Consider the following 20087-nt stretch of genomic DNA (forward strand, 5'->3'; position numbering starts at 1 on the left):
TTTGGGTGAACTGACTTTGATTAGGGCTGTGAAGAAAACTTCTAATATTTATGTGATGGTATGTAGGCATCTTGAGTGTACAGGTCACCTATGGGAAAGTTGTTTTGTATTTTTTTTAAAAAAGCCTTTATAGTATTGTTAAATAACAAAAATTCAGCTGGCTAAATTTTGAAGATGGAATTGGCTTTATCAAACAATTCCTGAATGAAGCAGTATCCAAACTGAAAAGAATTCCACTGAGCAACAGGAAAGAAAGGGTTTTTAAAGGTAAAAAGGCAGGGGAATGAGGGGGAATTGTTAGCAAAGAATCCATTGTTTTAGGCGATGTGGCCTGGCCCTCCTAGGTGGAAAGGAAGGGCTCTATCAGTAAACTTCCTCATGCTGACCAGGAAATCCCCATGTTGACTGGTTAAAGGTTACACACTCCTGGAGAGTTGAAACTGCAGTTAGGTTAAGTATTAAGTCTTGGTTTACTGACTTGGGGGCTTAACTTAAATGGCTCCATTATGGCCCTGTGGTTTCTTTTTAACAGTATATTTGTTCATTTATACTTTGACTTGAGAGGGATTAGTATTTGGTCCTTCATATCATTCGTAGAAGATTGTTTTTTTCAAAAGCTTATGAAAATGATACCTTTCTAAACTATTGAGAATTTGAATTGAGAAAAGACCAAGCACATACCTAACCCTAAATTACCCACCATTCAGCTTGCCAATAATAGAGTTAGGCTATAAGTCACAACCTGCATTTAAAGTTGAGCCCTTAACTAATTTATTAAAGAGATTCGATTGAATAAATAATCAGTTATATTATTGCTTTCTCACTATGTACTACATACATATGTACTATTTTAAGCACGTTAAATATATAAATTTATTTAATTCTCAATTAACACTGGGAATTAATTACTATTGTAATGTTAGGTTATGTTATTGCGAAGCACCAAGCTATTGTCTGAGGGCAAAGACGGAAGCCTCAAATAGTTAAAAACAATGAGATAGGAAGAGATTTGGGTGTTAAAAATGATGGGAGCTCATGACTCTTTTGATGGAGAAGAGGCAATGTTGTACTTTCAAAAGCAAGATAAGGATATATTGATTCAGGGAAATGTGGTAAAGAGTATGGAAAGAGACATAAGGCTGTTGATTTTAGAGTAGATACCATGGTCAAAATTCAGAGTGGAGGAAAAACTTAATATCGGTTATCAAGAACCTTTAAAAACCCGAGACTTTACCTTATTTGCAATTGTTTTTATCAATGCTGGAAGAAGACAGTTGTCAGAGACAGAGGACTCCGGGTGTTAGCATTTTCACTGGTCCCCAAAGCCACAAATTTCACAGAATGACACAAATAGGATAGAAAGTTATAGTACTCGAGAGGAACCCTGAGTTAAGGAAACCTGAATGTTTTGTAATGGGAAGTTACCATAGCTCTACAGGGAGACTCCATATTTCTCTTCCAAGGCTGTTTGTAGTATAAACATTCTTGAACAGATTGTCTGAAACAAAGGTTGTCAGTGTCTCTGCTCACAAGATAGGTAGTAACTTGAGAGACTCATGGAGAATTATCTCCGGGTACTACTTAGAGTGGATTACTTTTGTAATGCATTGATATGGTAATCAAATTCCTCCATAATTATTTTTCAAACATAAATTTATATTGTTGGCTCACCTCTCCTTGTTGCAAGTAAGACTTTTAAGACTGTGAGAATTATGCTTTTTAAGCCAGGGCTGAGCAATTACCTGAGGCAGAAGTCATTAACTGGAGGACTGTGGGCAGTGTTCATTTGTATTGTGTATCTCCATAATATTTAGAAATACGATTGGATTAGTTGCCAATATTACATAAAATATTGGGATTTCTGTCTTCTTGTAAAAATCTGTACAGGTGATAATACCAGGCCCACATTCTCAGATGATTACATAGTAGCGGCTTCCCCAGCCAGACGCTTAGACTCCACAGTGGTGCTCCATTTCACCTTGGATTGTCTGTCCAGCTTCACTCATCTACACTAGCTGCCTAAGTCTGCAGGCCTTTGTAACCTCTCATTTGTAGAAACGTATTTGCAGAAATGATAAACAATGAATCAGGACTGGAAGAATGCCGACTGAGGTTCCTAGCCTGGCCACAGGAGAAGATTCTGGTGCCCAGAAGAGACAGCTGATACTACAAGGCTATGCACAGGAGTTTATGGTAGGCAGGTAGTAGTTTTGGAGTCACCAGGTGATCCCTCAGAACTCATAGTGAGTCAGTAAGAAATCCAGTGCTGTAGACTAGACCAACATGGAGAAAATGATTGCTTCATTTAGACAACTGTGCCCATTCTCATTGTTCTTCTTGAGTGGGCACTGGTACCCAGCCTAGAAGATAATAAGGGATAATGGGGGCTTTATGGAGGAAGCCTGGACATTAGATTTTGGGCCTTTTGGGATCAGGATTTAATTCCAAATCTCACTGGATTGGAGACAGTCTGGTGATAATGGATAAGAAAGTTTTGGATAATTAATGTTCAGTTGTAGCACATAATTACCGATACTTTTCAAGGCTTTACAGCAAAGATAAAATAGATAGACAACCTCCTTCAAAGTCTGGCAAAGGGATCTAACATACGTACCCTAAGTTACCTAGTGTGTCATCTTGGGAAAAATTATGCAAATATTCAGTAAATCTGGTCTCCTCTGTGAAATGGAGTTCTCGAAATCCTGGAGATAACCTCTAATGACAATTAAGAGGTCTGGACAGGATAATGTATGCAAAGGCAGCTAGCAAATTGTTCACAGTACAAGGATCTCAAGGAACAGAGGGTTTCCTCTTCTCTTTCTCTCACTCACTGGGATAATTACCATGTAAATACTTAAACAGTTCAAAATGCTTTGAGTTTTTTCCCATCTTCTTGAGAGGGTTGGATTAAAGTGCTCAGGTATTGAAGAAAAAAGAGCCTCATTTTTCTGATGTTCAGGAATTTTCTCCTGCCTTAGGCTTCTAGCTAGCTAGGGAAAAAAGTACATCCATCTTCCAGGATTTCTGTATCTAATAAGAGTGTAAGGTGCAATATTTTTGTTGGTTATTAGTTTGTTGTTTCTTCAAGTTTTAAGATCAAGAAATCACTTTTTTCCATAGAACTGGAGAGGTATAATGCAATAGGTGAACTTAATGGTTTTGTTGTTATCTCGAAGTAACACCATAGCTGCAAGGTACTGTCAATAAGTTCAGGACAGCGTCAGTGAGACTCAAGTGATGTTCAGAGTTTCTGCAAAGAGCCCATCAATGAGCAAGTTGGTGGTAAGAGGTTGAGTCTACTCTTTAGATTGCCATTTTTCTCAGTCTTTTTTTCAGATATGACACCACTTGTGAGCTACTTAGGGGGTTACAGTATCTAGGAGTGAGTTTGCATATGATATGTCCAGAACGTTATTGCCCTTATCAAGTTGAGGGCATTCAGCCAAAGGCCACAGAGCACTTCTCATTCAGAAACTGATTGGAAGACATCATCTGGAATAAGACATACATTCTACTGGAATGATTGAAGGGTATAAAATACAGGTGACTACTGGAGGGACTTCCACTTTCCAAGACATCAGGAGAAGAGGAATTCACAGTAAATTGCTCTGTAAAGTTTTATGTGGGACAAAGTGACTAAAATATCAATAATTTCAAAAGTTTATTGATTTAGCCTATTTACAAGAAATAAGATTATAGAATTTCTTTTTTCATAAATATTTCACTCATGGTTGGGAAAGTGCAGATAAAACAAAGTTGTGTTTCCAAGCTGGAAAATTATTCTGGAGTAGTGTTATTCCTATAGGTCTGAATGGTCTTAGTCTGATGTGGGCATTGCTGCAATTGTGTGATTTAAACAAAGAGATGACATCATCCAGCAAGTGGGAAAATGTTGGCTAGTAGATATCTGACCACCAAGATACATTAAGATTCTAACCCAGAACATCTCATTTTCCCCCTCAGATCATAAAGTAAAGAAGCCATTATAAAAGCAACAATTTTAAGTAAAGAATTTTCTGTGTAGGATGTTGTAGTGTCCTTATAACTGCTGATTTTACTCCTTACAAAATAGATTTTTAATGTATTCATTGTCTTGGTTTGACTTTTGGAAGATTCTACCAATATAACTACAAATCCTTGAATGGTATGGGCAAAACAAGTTTCATTTGTTGTCTGGGAATCACACTAAGTAGTATCAACTAAAAAGCAAAGTGTCAGTAGGTCAATAATGCAAATAATCAGCAACACTTCTGCAGTTTTAAAAAACAGTGTTTTGCCAGATTTTGAGTTTCAAATTAAATTTTTAAATTCAATGTCTTGAATTTCTGTTGTAAGATAAGAGTTAAGATACCGACAGCAAGTAGACAAATGTGGATACCAAGGCACCAGATGACTATTTCAGTGAAGTTTATAAGACATTTTCCTGGAAAGACCACCCATTAATTCTGGCTACCCACTGCCATTCTGAGGAGTTAAATCTTGTTTTCTTGGACTCCTGCCAGGGCATTCCGGGTGGTAAAATGCTATTTGTTTTTGATGGTGCAAGTGTTTGCATTCATTCATGCTTAACATCAATAGTGCACACACAAAAAGAACTGAAAGCCATTTCAAAAGAAATTGGATTCAAGAGAACATACAGTGACACCGGCTCAGAAACCACAGCATGAGAATGCTGGGGGAAATTTGTTTCCAAATAGCCTGCTGATTTTTAACTGATCTGCTTCATGTCACTGCACCAAAACTTGTTCATCATTTTTCCTACACATCATGACATTAAAATGCTGTTTGGTTGTGTGTTGACTTGATAAGGCAGAAGGAGATCGTCCTTGGTGATGGCACACTGCAGTAAAGATGAAGGGGAAAGCTTGTTAAGTGTGAACGAATATCCAACTGTCTCTAATAGGATTTCCTGGCTGACTTGAGGAAACCCGCATAATTAATCATACATTATATTCTGTTTCACTTGTCTAGGCATTTTTTCTTTTTTTCCCAACTATTTTTAGAAGGCTTAAATTCATCGTTTCCATTGGAAGGAAAGGTGAGCAGAACTGACATAAAGAAAAATGGGTAAGGGCCATAAAGAAAAATGCTATCACTTGGTTAAAGTTAAAAATTTTTCATAAAAATTATAATTTCATAAAAATATGAAATTATACATCATATTTATATACAGCTTTAGCTTTACATTAAATTTAATGCAGAAATCTAAACTCACATGGAATCAAATGACATTGCCCAAATCCCCAGTATTACATTCAGCCATAACTATTACCAGTTACGACAAAGTGAAACACATAATAGCTTTCTTAAAATGAAAGTAAACCAACAAATCACTCAATTTCATTATCAAATAATATTTTCCTATTGCAAATTAAAAGGCATTTAAATTCCTTGATTTTAACTATATAGAGGGAGGAAAAAAAGAAAACTCCACAACGACAGCAATAAGATTTAAAACTCATTGTTAATCTGCTATGAAGGAGAAAGATATTCATTCTACTCGTATTTTCTAGAATTTGGGCTTTGGCAGGTTAGATGCTTAAACTTTAGTTAGACCCAGGGCAGGTTATAATTCTTTGCCTGTGACTTTTTTCTTATTAACCTAAAGTTAAATTGTTCTTTTGTAGCTTAAAACTGCTAAGGGGAAAATAGAGTTATAGGTTTGAAAAATTTAACTCAGATGGGGTCATGTCAAAGGGTCCTGTGTCCAGTGTCTCCCAGCTTCCTGAGACCCCTCAGGCATTGCTACTTAGGCACTGCAAAGCCAGCCTGAGAAACTGTAGAACTCCAGCTATGTTTAGCAGTGCTAAATCCCCATGCATCCACTGTGACTGTTCATTTCTATAAACCCACAAAGGCTGTGACTTATTGTTGGGGACAGCTGGACAACAGTGAGAGCAAGTTAGAGGAATTCATGTTGGGCACATTCTATAAGGAAGCTCTTTCTCTGGAAATAGCACCCAAGGTAAGTGCACACAAGCAAAACACTCTTGTGGACCTACTTCTTTCCACTCTTAACATCCTGATGCCCGAAGTGTGTACCATTTGACCCCAGTATCAAGAGCTGATGAGAGGAGAAGATGGAAACGATTCGAGTGACTTAAAATCCCATAGCATCCTCTCTGAACAAGTGTGTCCAGAAAAACTAAATCTAAAACTGTTAGTCTTTTGGCAAGAACAATTCCTCAAAACGTTGAGGACATTGGAAGCCACACCGATAGTCCGTTATATAAGAATTCAAATTATTTCACCCAGTTTCCCCAGCGCTTAATGAGTTTACAGATGCCACTGTTGGTGTTCAGTTGTTTATTCATGGAGTAATTGTGAGGTTTAAAGGGACTGAAGAATTAGCCTCAATGAATCGCCTGCTTGGAACAGCTACAGGTACTTTGTGGAAAATATTTGAATCTCTCATATGTTATTGAACTAGTAGTGTCAGTGATGAATTTTCACTTCCTGTTGTGGGCTTAACCATCATCAGTTCCCTGAATTTTTGTCAAAACAGAAGCTGAATATTCCGACTTGCTCTACCACACATTGGTTTGATGACCTGTTAGTGGTAAAGTTTTCTTGCAATTTTTTTGAGCTAAAGGCTAAGATAAAAGGTTTTCTGAATGAGAAGAATCACCTTCAACCACTCTTATTGGACACTGAATAGTTTTGGAAATTAGCTCTTCCTTCAGACTTGATAACATTTCCTCAAGAATTCAATCGAACATTACAAGGCAAAGCAGTGCTTATATGAAAACCTTATATTTTGTAAAGTCATTTTGATGACAACTAATGTAGTTTGAATTAAATCACATCAAACTATTTTATATGCTTGTGTTTTATAGGCTCGTGAATTAATATTAGCATTTGGTAGTATCTATCTGTGTAAAAAGACATTTTGAAAGGTGAAATACATAAGATCTCATTACAGAATCAGCATTAACAGGTGAAAATTTGCTATCGATTTTGATGAAGGGGGAGCTCAATTTTGGGAAATTTTATCCTCTCCCCCCTCTAACAATTCATTCTCATTAATAGATCTGTATTACAAAAGACTGTAATTGGTTATTATATTTTGAATTTAAGCACTAAAAACTTGTGGAAAAATTAGCATCATTTTTATTTACAGATATTCAGGTATTTACCCTGTGGCTCAGAGTCAACATGCTGTATTCAAACACACTGTTTTAATTCACTTATCAGATTTCATGGTTATCACCTTTTATATTTTAATTGTTTCTTGTAAAGGCACCTTTCCAAACAGATAATCCTTGACACACTCAGATCTCTGTAATTGTTTTCAATAAGATAGCATTATAATTAATTTGTAACACAGGAATCAGTCCCTTGATACAGTATGAGGATGTGGATGTGGTCTTTTACTCTTATGAGCATTTTAGAGTTTTCTGAGGATTCTTCTCCAAGTTTTCTGTTTCTTCCCTCTTGAAGTCTTTAATGAGTTTCTGCAACTTCTACTGGGTATTGGTGAGGATGATTCTTAAATTTTTTTAAATGATTATTTATTTTTGAGACAGAGAGACAGAAAATTACTAGGCGAGGGGTAGAGAGAGGGAGACACAGAATCTGAAGCAGGCTCCAGGCTCTGAGCTGTCAGCACAGGGCAGGATGCAGGCCTCGAACTGCATGACCTGAGCCAAAGTCAGATGCTCAACCGACTGAGGCACACAGGCGCCTGAGGATGATTCTTAAAGAGCTTTGTTTTTCTTCTTACAGCTTTTCTTCTTACAGCTTTGTTTTTCTTCTTACAGCTTTATCTCTTTCTGAGATAGGATGTGGATATTTCAGGACATCCTTGTCCTGGGTTAAACCAAGGAGGTCAAATAAATTAAAGACAAATAAAGGAAAAGAAAGAAAAGGCCTTGGATTCTCTCCTCACCCTAGAATTGAGGAATACATCTAGAAACCTCAGTAGCCTAAGGACAAGAATAGTAAATTTCTGTTTCTGTTTGCTTGTTTGCTTGTTTTTTTCCCCTCGTGAGAGGAATAACACAGGTAATAGAAAGTCAAAGAGGCACACAGGTTCAGTTTATGATTTCTGCCTGAAACAACAACAAAGTCTTTTTGATCGGAAAACTTCCCTAGTACGAATCATAGCCAAACCTTCCTGAAAATGGAAGAAAATAAGGAAGAAAATATGAAAATAAGAACTTGTCCATGTCCTATAGGCTGCCTGTTCTCTTCCTAGTGTGTGTATTGCTCAAATCCTACCTGGAGCATGACAATTTCATATATATATATATATATATATATATATATATATATGACTATGAACTCAGTATCAGATGAACTCAGTATCAGTATCTTGAAATATGGCTTATGTCATTTCATCAAGATCTGCAGGCAGGAGTAACTGAGAGAATGTTCTCACCCAGTTTCCGGTGTGAAGATCTTGAGCAAATGAGACATATGTCTACATTTCCTAGTCTTAGGGCGGTAGCAGTAGAGATGGTGAGAAATTTTCAGAATTAGAAATCCTTTGAAAATAGAGCTGACAGAATTTGCCGTTAGACTTAAATGATGTGTAAAGGGATAAAGGGAAGAATCACTGATGACCACGTATTTGCCCATTACTGGAATATGGTGTACCATTGGTGAGATAGAGAAGATAGGAGGAGCTTGTTGAGGATGGTGAGGAATTAGAAGTTTTTGCACATGTTAAATTTGAGGTTCTTATTGTACATATGCGGTTAAAATCTCTCTCGGCAACAGAATGGACAGTTAATGAGTGAAAGGTTATATTCTCTTTCAGCAGTATGAAAGAAATGAAAGAGTTTGCCATGTCTTTCCAGTACAGGCTTTGTGATGGATTGTCACTGGCATTGGGATTAATCAGCTGCCTTTATCAGAAGTCACCTCATGTCTCACAACTCTTCACCTATCCCAGCATGGCTGGTTCAGGACCTACCATAATCTGCTTGACTTGCATATCCTTTTTTTTTTTTTAAGTTTATTTATTTACTTTGAGAGAGAGAGAGAGAGCACATGCATAAGCAGGGGAGGGGCAGAGAGAGAGAGAGAGAGAGAGAGAGAGAGAGAATCCCAAGCAGGCTCCACATTGTCAGTGCAGAGCCTGACTAGGAGCTCCATCTCATGAACCTTGAGATCATGATCTGAGCTGAAATGAAGAGTTGGATGCTTAACTGACTGAGCCACCCAGGTGTCCTGCATTTCCTTTTTTTAAAAGCATTTATCATTCTTTCAGTCTTATTAGAGTAATAAGTCTATGAGAGTAGGGACCAAGTCTGTCTTAGATAACTGATACAGCCCCAATATCTTAAATAATTCTTGATCCACATGAGATAGTCAATAAATACATGGATGAACAGAAGATTAGAGGAATATCAACTGAATCTCTCTCTACTTCTTTCTCTCTGTGTCTCTTTCCATTTGTATTTCCATCTCTATCTCTAGATTCATCTATCTTTCTCCCTAGCAACATCTCTGTGTTTATCCCTCAGATTCTACCATCTGTTGGGCAGACCAATGTAGATGGTCCTGGTACCTGGATGCCCCATGTTTAAAATATCCTTAGAGCTTATGATCTTTCTCTCTCAGAGTTCATGTTATAGTCTTTAAAAAGACATTGGTAACTTCTCCCCAAGTAATGTGCTTACCAGAGATTAGTCATTGAATTGGGGTAATGAGATCTATAATTAACTTCTGGTCACGGGCTCACCTGTATGTTAGGGGAAGAGACATCACTTATTTGAAAATTTCAACAGTGTCATGAGAAGTCATGGAGAAGCATTTACCAAAAGAAAGAGATTTAGCACAAAATAATAGCATGACCATCACATTAAAATAAAATCAATAAAATGTTCTATTTATAGAGAGCTTTAAATTATAGAAAGTGTTTTGAAAAGCATGAATTCATTTAAAGACAATCCTCATAATTTTTATATCAACTGTACAAGTGATGAAACTTGATCAAGAGAATTTGAGTAACTTCTCACACAGCTAATAAATGTCTTTGGTGGGCATGAACCCAGGGCTTTCGAATCAATATTCAATATTCTTTCAGCTATAGTACACTGCTTCTGTAAAACACTCTGAAACTCAGTATCATTCCTAATCTTCCATTTTCTACCTTGGGATTAATAATAGCCCTTTGTGATTTTCTTGCCACTAACATTGTATCACCTGGGACCTTCTTTAAAGTTCCTTTTGCATCCAACACACTTGAGTTGCTATCCATAGCTACCTTGGTAATGCTTTCCTTCTTCCTGTCTCAGTACCCAGTGTCTTTACCTTGACCCAGTCCCTGGATTCCCTGGATTCTTCTCCCTTCATGGATCCAATCTCTATTCCCAAGTAGTCTTCTCCCCTTCAAATGTGAAAATTCATGTGATGTGACTCTAGATTCTTTCTGTACCAAGTCAGCATGACAAAAGTTTAGCAGTTAAGTCCTGAAAAGTGGAATCTTCTTTTGGAGTTTAGTAATAAGAGTAAAAAGTAGGTATGGGACAACAGCTTGAGGAAATAGTAATTTTATCTCCTTATTTTTTATTTTTTATCTTCTGCCCTAAACCCCAGCTAAACTGGGCTTCTCTCTTTTCCCATAAATGTTCTGTGTGTGTACCCCATATTCTTTCTTCCAAAATAAGGTCACCACACTCTGCATGGAAGACTTCTCCCTTACTCACAACCCACAAACATAGCCAAATACTCTTCTTCCAGCACAGTTCATATTTGCTTCCTTCCTTTTAAAGTTCACTCAGTACTTTTAAATCGAAAACAATTACCTTTGTTATCCTCCTGCTTAATTGTTTTTTAAGTTTATTTTAAAGAGACAGAGAGCACCCAAGTGGGGATGGGCAGAAAATCCCAAGGAGGCTCCACACTGTCAGCACAGAGCCCAAGGTGGGGCTCAAACCCACAAACCGTGAGATCATGACCTGAGCCAAAATCCAGAGTCAGATGGTCAGCTAACTGACTGAGCCACCCAAGCACCCACTCCTGCTTACATTTATCTTCACTTCTGCTCTTGGTCACTTTCTCACTAATTGTTATCTACTTTATTCTCCTCTCTTAGAGAAGAAGTTGTGGCAACATATACATTAATTCATCTTATATCCAATTTGCAGTTCCAGCAGTTTACAAGGGATATGTTTGGAATGACTATCATTCCTGTCACATTGCCTACATGCTTAATAAAGGGGAGAGGGTTGGGGCCATGGTTAAGAGCAGAAATAAATAAAAATTTTGTAGTGAAGTCTGAAAGTTGTCGACAGTTTTCCATACTGGGTAGTAGTGAGTATAAATTTCTAATCTGATGGTTTGAAATTGTCTTCGCTGTGTTCTCAAATTTTTTTTAATTTGTTGTTTTTATTCATCTGCTTCCAGCATTTTTTTTCTTCAAGAGGAAGTATGCATTATGTCCGCCTTCTCCAGCCCACATACATTTTTTTCCATAATAACAGTATCAAAATACTTTTCTTTGAATCTTAGTAAGTTAGGAGATTTTACCATTTAAAAAAACATCACTTCGTAAAACTCACACTTTTCTTATGATTTACTTTTCTTCTTACTGTAATAAACCACTTAATGGTTTCTTCAGAGACGCCATGAGTAATAAATTTTAGTTTTTGTGTCTGAAATGTCTTAAATACTTCCTTCCCTTTGAATAATGGTTTATCTAATGATTAGTGTTTCATTCCACTTGTGGGTGTTTCTGTATTGTTTCTCTGTATAATTATTATTCCTTCATAGGTAATCTTTATCTCCAGAAACTCTCAAATTCTTTTCTTGCTTGATATTCAACTCCCATTTAATGTAAGACCATCAAAATTCATGTTTTCCACCTGAGACTCATGGCTCTCCTATTTTGGTAAGGTGCTCAGCCAACTCTTTCTGTGAATATTTACTCTCCCCTATTCCTTCTTTTCTCTCCTTCAGGCATCCATCTAGAGCTTCTCAATCTATTCTGTACATCTTCTTATGCCTCTTAGATATTTTTAGATCTCATTTTTCTTAGATCTTTTAGATATTTTTAGATCTCATTTTCTCATTCTCTTTTAATTTCTTTTCCTTACTTTCAAGTAACCAAATTGCCTCTTTACGTCCAATTTAGATTAAATATCTCTATGTTCTTAGAATTTTCTCTTTCCCTCCCTTACCATATATGGTTTACAACCTTTTTTCTTTCTTTCTTTGAGATCCTTAAATATACATATTTAAAGCCTCGGGGTTTTTTGTTCTGTGTTGTTTTTAGGCTGGATATATTCTTAACATTGCATTTTCAGTTGGTTGGTGATTTTTCATGGCACGCATTTTATGAATAAACTTTAAAGTTTTTGTAAATTCATCAAGAAAGGGAGGCCCCTCGCTTCCTCTTCCTTACCCCTGTCTGTTTCGCTGGCTTTTCAGTCTCCTGCATCCACCCCTCTCTGGGGTGACCAGTGTAACACTACTATAGTGTAATACAAGACCTTGCATTGGAGGCTCAGGGCTCCAAGCCAGCAGATGGCTTGGTTGGGTTTCTCGCTGGTGGCTGTTTCTGCTTCCTTGAGTCATCTCTGGGTCTACAGATGTACAGTGGTTTACCGATAGGGCATCTCATTCAGCCTTATCTCCTGCAGTAAACCTTCAAGAACAGGATATTTTGCATATGTGTCCAGCCTCTTCTGCTTCTTGCTCGTGCTGGGCAAGTGGTGATTTTAAATGTCTCCTGTTTGCCAACTTAATGTGTTTCCATTTAAGTCCATGATAGTGCTTTATCTTGTAGTGAGCATGGTTCTATCTTTTAAAATGTTTTAAAGCGTATTTTATCTCTTACCAGTGTATGTGTGTGGGTGCAGACAGCAGATTTTTATGTAAATTTACTCTATCAACTTCACTTGAAGTTATCTCATTGATTAAATACTTCCCTATCCATACACACAAACATTCACGGAAGTAGGTGAATGGAGTCATTGGACAAATATGCTGAGAATTAAAACTAAGATTTTCTTGGAGAAAATACTTATAGGGATAGGAGGGAAGCAAATCAGAGCATCTTTAATTATAATTAAAATATTTTTTAATTGTGCTAGTCATAGACCTTCATGTTATAAGAATCAGAAACTTTAGTGGGATTTACTTTAGCTAATGAGGGTTTAAGATAAGGGTGTTTGGGAAGAAATAACAGAATAGTTCGGTCTCACTGACATTTGGAATATTGCTCATGACTGTTTTGGATACATCAGCTTCACTAGTAGCCCAACAACAGCCCGAACAGGACACCATTCTCTCTGGACTTCTCCAAATCTGCTTCTATGTCAAGGTACTCTGTTAATAAGTAATTGATTTCAACTTTTGCAGTCTGCTTCCTCCTGGATTTTAATGCCTCCTGGCAGCTGCTTATGGTCTCCTTGTGCCTCTCTATTTCTACTGTTATAGAATAAATATTTGTTACTCCTGTAAAATGCATGTGTTGAAGTTTTAAACCTCCAACGATGTTTAAGAGGTAATTAGGTTTAAATGAGGTCATGAAGTGGTACCCTCATGATGGGATTAATGCCTTTATAGGAAGACGAAGGAACAGGAGAGCTCTGTCTCCAAATGCACACAAAGAAGAAGTCATTTGAGAACTCAATGAAATGGTGGTCGGCTGCAAACCAGGAGGGGAGCCCTTACCAAGAACCAAATCTAATGCCACCCTTACCTGGCACCCAGCCTATGGTATTTTGTTATAGCAGCCTGAGATAAGAAACCTTTAGGATCATGCCTTTCACTAAATCTTACCTACAGATTCCTAGAGAGGGAATCTGATGGATTACCACCAGGCACCATTTGGTATTGTGTCTACCCTTGAAAAGCAGAGTTCTTATTCTATACCATTTTGACACCAGTGCCTCAACTTTAGTGATCCCTAGTATAATCTTCTGGAATCAAGGGATCTAGAGCTATTTTGTACAAAATGAGGGTATATAGGTTTCGGTAGCCTTATGAGCACCTTGCCCAGACTTCTAAATTTAGTGACTTAGACTTTTTGTTCAAGAAAATGAAAAGTATTGCATTACCGTTTTTTAATAATTTGTCACTCGTTTGTAACAAGATTAACCAGATGCCCCTTCCTTCCTCCTGTAGCTTGCATGCATTAGTGTGCCCCAGTCCATACTCAGAGAAAGCACCATGGAAAACATAGCATGTCACGTCCTGTTGCATTCACGGGAGGATGTACTGATGGCAGAGTAGCTGCTGCACTGGGAGATTCCTATTTTAATATGATTCACAATGCCCATTAACCATAGAAGTGTTACACGATGGGCTACAATTCACATTTTAAACGATGCAAAGTAAGAATCTTTCTCATGGAGATCCTAGACTATCTTAATATGTTTATAAGGGAGAGAATACCTAGAATTTAGATTTATAAAAACATAATCTAATATGATACTCAAGGAACAGGCTATGCTGTAAAAGCTAATTCTCTACCATAGCTTCAGCCAGGAAAATGTGGGTTCAATTTAGTAATGTCATAGGGTTGGGAGAAAAATCATTGCCGAGATGAAATTCACATTTGTGTGGAACAGTCCACTCCTTCAAGTGAGTTAATATAGAGGTATTTATGGTATGTCTTAGTAAGTCCATTTTGATTTAAAATACAGATGGAAATAAGAAAAGCAACTTCCAATTGTGGAGGCAGGCAATGTGTAGCAGTGAGTATGTCCAATTATCTGGATATTTTAGTAAAGTACCTATTATGGCGAGTGGGAGGATTGTCCTTTGGGTCCAATCACCCCATTTTATTACCTTCCCTGAAAGGAATTCATGAGATAATTACCTGACTCTCTACTCAGAATTCTCTGGCTCTTGGAGAAGTGGGTGGGAAAGAGAGCCACATTCTTTTCTGCACAGCTGCCTCACCTCCATCCAGCCGCAGCTCTCCTTTAGTGTTGCAGAGAGGCAGCTGGCTGATATGTGTTGCAGCTAAGGCTTCCTTCCTACATTTGCCAGAAGCATTGAATCCTTCCTACCCGTGAATACAGTGCCAGCCCTTTCCACCTTTCTCTCTTAGATCATTTATGCCATTTTTCCCTTGCTCCTGACCAGCAATCACACTGGCCTTCTGGCTTTTCCTCTAACAGGTGAAGTGCATTTCAGTCTTGCTCTGGGACACTGGCTATTTCCCCTGATAGATGTGGGCTTCCTCAGACCTTGCATGGTCTACTCCTTCATTTCCAATGAGAGTGGCCTTTCCTGATCCCAAATCCATCACTCTCGCTCTCCTTACCTGATTTTTTTCTCCAAGTTTCACACTTACTTCTTTCACCGCATGCTCCCTCTGTTTTCCCCTGCTAGAAGACCAGCTGCGTGAGGCCAGGAATCTTGGCTGTTTTGTTCACTGCTCTAGTTCCAGCACCAAGAATAGTGCTCAGAATACATATAATTATTGAATGGTTGAATAAAATAGTGCATAAGCTATATTACTTATTAAAATTAAGAATAACTGTTCATTTTTATCAGTCAGGTTCCTTATGAGGTATTTTTTTTTTCTAAACACTTTATATGCTTTAACTCACTCAATCCTGACAATATCAGAAAGGTTAGGTAATTTACCCAATGATGCACAGCATGTAAGTTGCAGCAAGAAGTCTTGCTCCAGAGTAAGGACTCTTTCTTCCTTTGCTGCCAACAATGGGGAGAGGTAGGTAGGTGTAGGGGGAGGCTGGGAAGGGAGGGAAAGATGTGGCTGTGTGGCCTGTGCCTATTGCGGTGAGCCAAATTTTCTATATGAAGTTATTCTGTCACTTTCTCCTTAGCATGATAAATATTCAGTAAGAGTGATTTGGTCAGTGTTACTTCGCTGCTGTGGTCCTAGTCCCCTTGGCGTGTACAATCTAAACACACACTGACGTTTAAGCTAGAATGAAGGCATACTAAGAGTAATCAATAAGTTTGAAATGCTTCCAACCAGTGAATAACTTCACTATAATTATTTAGTCAGGGATGTGTACATGAAAAAAAGAAAATTTGGACTTCAGATTCACTATGTTAGACTTTGTGGTGGTAGCAGGATTCAAAAGACCCTGAATCTGCCTCTCATGAGGTGACCAGAAAATCATCACAAATAGACACAGATTGCATTTGACTCATACAGTTTTGAAATAAAAAATTTGTTCTCCTTGAGAAGGTTTATCCCAAATTATATTTTCACTTGCCTACAAATAGAAACAAATTTAGAAAAAATAAGCTGATTACTGTTTTTCTTGGCTTTAATATGACTTTTGCTTTTTAAAATAGCTTAGGGGCACTTAGGTGGTCAGTTGGTTGAGCATATAACTCTTGATTTCAGCTTAGGTCATGATCTCACTGTTTGTGCTGACAGCACAGAGCCTGCTTGAGATTCTCTCTCCCTCTCTCTCTCTCTGCCCCTCCCCTGCTCATGTTCTCTCTCTCTCAAAATAAATAAATTAATTAAAAAACAAACAAATAAAGTGAAGTGGCTTAAATTTGGAATAAGAAGCGGGCCCTGGGTGGCTCATTTTGGTTAAACGTCCAACTTCGGCTCAGATCATGATCTTGTGGTTTGTGAGTTCGAGCCCCACATCGGGCTCTGTGCTAACATCTCAGAGCCTGGAGTCTGCTTCAGATTCTGTGTCTCCTCCTTTCTCTCCTCCTCCCATGCTCATGCTCTGTCTCTCAATAATAAATAAACGTTAATTTTTTTTTTAAATTTGGAATAAGAAAATGCCACCTTTTATCTTTATTATTTATCATCTTTCCATGATAAAAATAAAATAAACCTCTATCCAGGCTAACTAAGAAAAAGGAGAGAGGACACAAATTATTACTAACTCAGAAATAAAAGAAGGGAATAATTACAGATCTGTAGACATTAAAAAGATAATAAAGGAATACTATGACAACTCTATGACCATAAATTTGATAACCTAGATAAAATGGACCAATTCCTTGAAAGATGAAATTTACCAAAACTCAAGATAGAAGAAATAGATAATATGAAAAGGCCTTTATTTATTAAAGAAATGGAATCAATAATTAATAAGCCTCCAAAACAGCACCAGACTGAGATAGGATCACTGATGAATTCTACCAAATATTTAAGGAAGAAATGCCACCAATTCTCTAATCAATTTCTCCACCAATTTCTTTCAGAGGATAGAAACAGAGATCTCATTCTATGAGGTCTGACTTACCCTAATAACAAAATCAGGCAAAAAATATTATTAAAAAAGAGAACTACAGACCAATATTTCTCATGAACATGTATGCAAAAGTCCTCAAAACATATTAACAGGTTGAATCCAACAATGTATCAAAAAAATTATAAACCATGACCAGGTAAGATCTGTCCTGGATGTGTAAAGCTGGGTTCAACCTTCAAAAATCAATCAACACAATTAATCACATCAACAGACTAAAAATGAAAAATCTCATGACCAAATCAAGGGATGCAGAAAAGCATTTGATAAAATCCAACACCCATTAATGATAAAAACTCTCAGTAAACTAGAAATAGAGGTGAAATTCCTCAACTTGAGAAAGAATATCTACAAAAACAAAATTTACAGCTAAAGTCACACTTAATCTGAGAAACTCAAAGCTTTTCCACCAAGATTAGGTACAAGGCAAACATGTTCTCTATCATCAGTCCTTTTCAACACTGTGCTTCAAGTTCTAGCTAATGTAATAAGGAAAGGAAATAAAAGGTATACCAATTGGGAAGGAAGAAATAAGACTGTCTGTTCATAGTGACATGATCATCTATGTAAAATATGTGAAACAACTGAGAAAATCTCCTGGAACAAATAAGCAATTATAGCAAGGTTGCAGGATACAGATTGGTATACGAATGTCAATTGCTTTCCTAAATAATAGTGATAAACAAGTGAAAATTGAAATTAAATACATAATATCATTTACATCTTCACCCCCCAAAATGAAATACTTAGGTATAAATCTAACAAAATATGTATAAGATCTATATCAGGAGAACTGCAAAACTCTGATGAATGAAATTAAAGAACTAACTAAATGGAGAGGTATTCCATGTTCATGAATGGGGAGGCTCAATATTATCAAGATGTCAGTTCTTCCCAACTTAATCTATAGATTCAATTGTAGTCTCAGTCAAAATCCCAGCAGGTTCTTTGTGGATTTCTACAAACTGATTCTAAAGTTTACATGGAGAGGCAAAAGATACAGAGTGGCCAACACAATATTGAGAAAGAAATATAAAGTTGGAGGACTGACAGTAATCTACCTCAAGGCTTAACCATAAGTCTAAATTTATCACGATAGTGTGGCATTGGTGAAAGCACAAAGAGATCAATGGAGCAGAATGGAGAACCAAAAAGTAGACCCATATGACTATAGTTAACTGATCTTTGACAAAGGAGTAAAGGTAATAAAATGGAGCAAAATGATTTTCCACAAATGGTATTGGAACAACTGGACATCAACCTGCAGAAAACAAGTTTAGACACAGACCTTAAACCCATCACAAAAATTAACTCAAAATGAATCATAGAGCTGAATGTAAGGTGCAAAACCATAAAACTCCTAGAAGATAACAAGGAAGAAAACCTAGATGACCTTGGGTAAAATGATGCCTTTTTAGGTACAACACAAAAATACTGTCCATGAAAGAAATAACTGATAAACTGGACTTCATTAAAATTAAAAACTTCTGCTCCATGGAAGACAATGCCAAGAGACAGAAAAGGCAAGCCACAGAGAAGACAAGCCAGAGTAAATACTTGCTAAGGCATATCCAATAAAGAACTACTATCCAAAATACACAAAGAACTATTAAATCTCAACAATAAGAACACAAATAACTGTATTAAAAAATGGGCCAAAGACTTTAACAGACATTTCACTAAAGAAGATACACCGGTGGCAAATAAGCATATGAAAAATGCTCCAGGGGTGCCTGGGTGGCTCAGTTGGTTAAACATCCAACTCTTTTTTTTTTTTTTTTTAAGCATCCAACTCTTGATTTCAGCTCAGGTCATGATCTCACAGTCATGAGAACAAGTCCTGCATTAGGTTCTGTGCTATTTGGGATTCTCTCTCCCTCTCTCTGCTCCTCCTCCACTCACACTTGTGTGTGTGCTCTCTCTCTGTCTCTCAAAATAAATGAACTTAAAAAAAAAGAAAGAAAAATACTCCAGAGCAGATGTTATTAGGGAAATGCAAATTAAAACAGCAATATACAATTACCTACCTATTAAAAAGGGCCAAAATCTGGAACACTGAACACCAAATGCTGACAAGGATTTGGAGCAACAGGAACTCTCATTCATTGATGGTGGGAATGCAGCACCGTGTGGCGACTTTGGAAGATAGTTTGGTGACTTCTTACATAAGTAAACAGTCTTACCATATAATCCAGCAATTGTGCGCCTTGGTATTTCCCCAGATGAGTTGAAAATTTATGTTCACACATAAACTTGTGAATGCATGTTTATAAGAGCTTTTTTCATAATTGCCAAAATTTGGAAGCAACCAAGATGTTCTTTAGTAGGTGAATGGATAGATAAACTGTGGTACAACTAGACAATGGAATATGATTTAGTGTTAAAGAAGAAATGAGCTATCACGCTGTCAAAGGCATGCACAAACTTAAACGCCTATTGCAAAGTGAAAGGAGACATTCTGAAAGACTAAACGCTGTATGATTCCAACTGTATGACATTATGGAACAGACAAAACTATGGAGACAATGAAAAGATCAGTGGTTGCCACAGGCGAGGTGGACTGGAAGGAATGAATAGGCAAACCGCAGAGGATATTAACTCAGTGCAAAGTTTTTGTATGATACCATAATGATGGATACATGTCATTATACATATATTGCCCATACTCATGGGCAACACCAAGAGTGAACCCTATTGTAAACTATGGACTCTGGGTGAGTATGGTGTGTCAGTGTTGGCTCATCAGTTTTAGTAAATGTATCACTTTTGTGGGGGATGTTGATCACGGGGAGGCTGCACACTTGTGGGGACAGGAGTTTATGAAAAATATCTCTACCTTCTCCTAAATTGAGCTGTGAACTTTTACCTGTTAAAACAACAACAACAACAACAACAACAACAACAACAACAACAACACAACAACCCACT

The 20087-nt window shown here is 37.3% G+C and overlaps 1 protein-coding gene across 1 annotated transcript in view; it reads left to right on the forward strand.

Moving 5' to 3' along the window:
- The window catches only part of C14H8orf34 (chromosome 14 C8orf34 homolog), a 407132-nt gene that overhangs the window by 271401 nt on the left and 115644 nt on the right, over nt 1–20087 (forward strand).

The sequence above is a fragment of the Neofelis nebulosa genome, chromosome 14 (genome assembly GCF_028018385.1).
Source record: "Neofelis nebulosa isolate mNeoNeb1 chromosome 14, mNeoNeb1.pri, whole genome shotgun sequence".
NCBI lineage: Eukaryota > Metazoa > Chordata > Mammalia > Carnivora > Felidae > Neofelis > Neofelis nebulosa.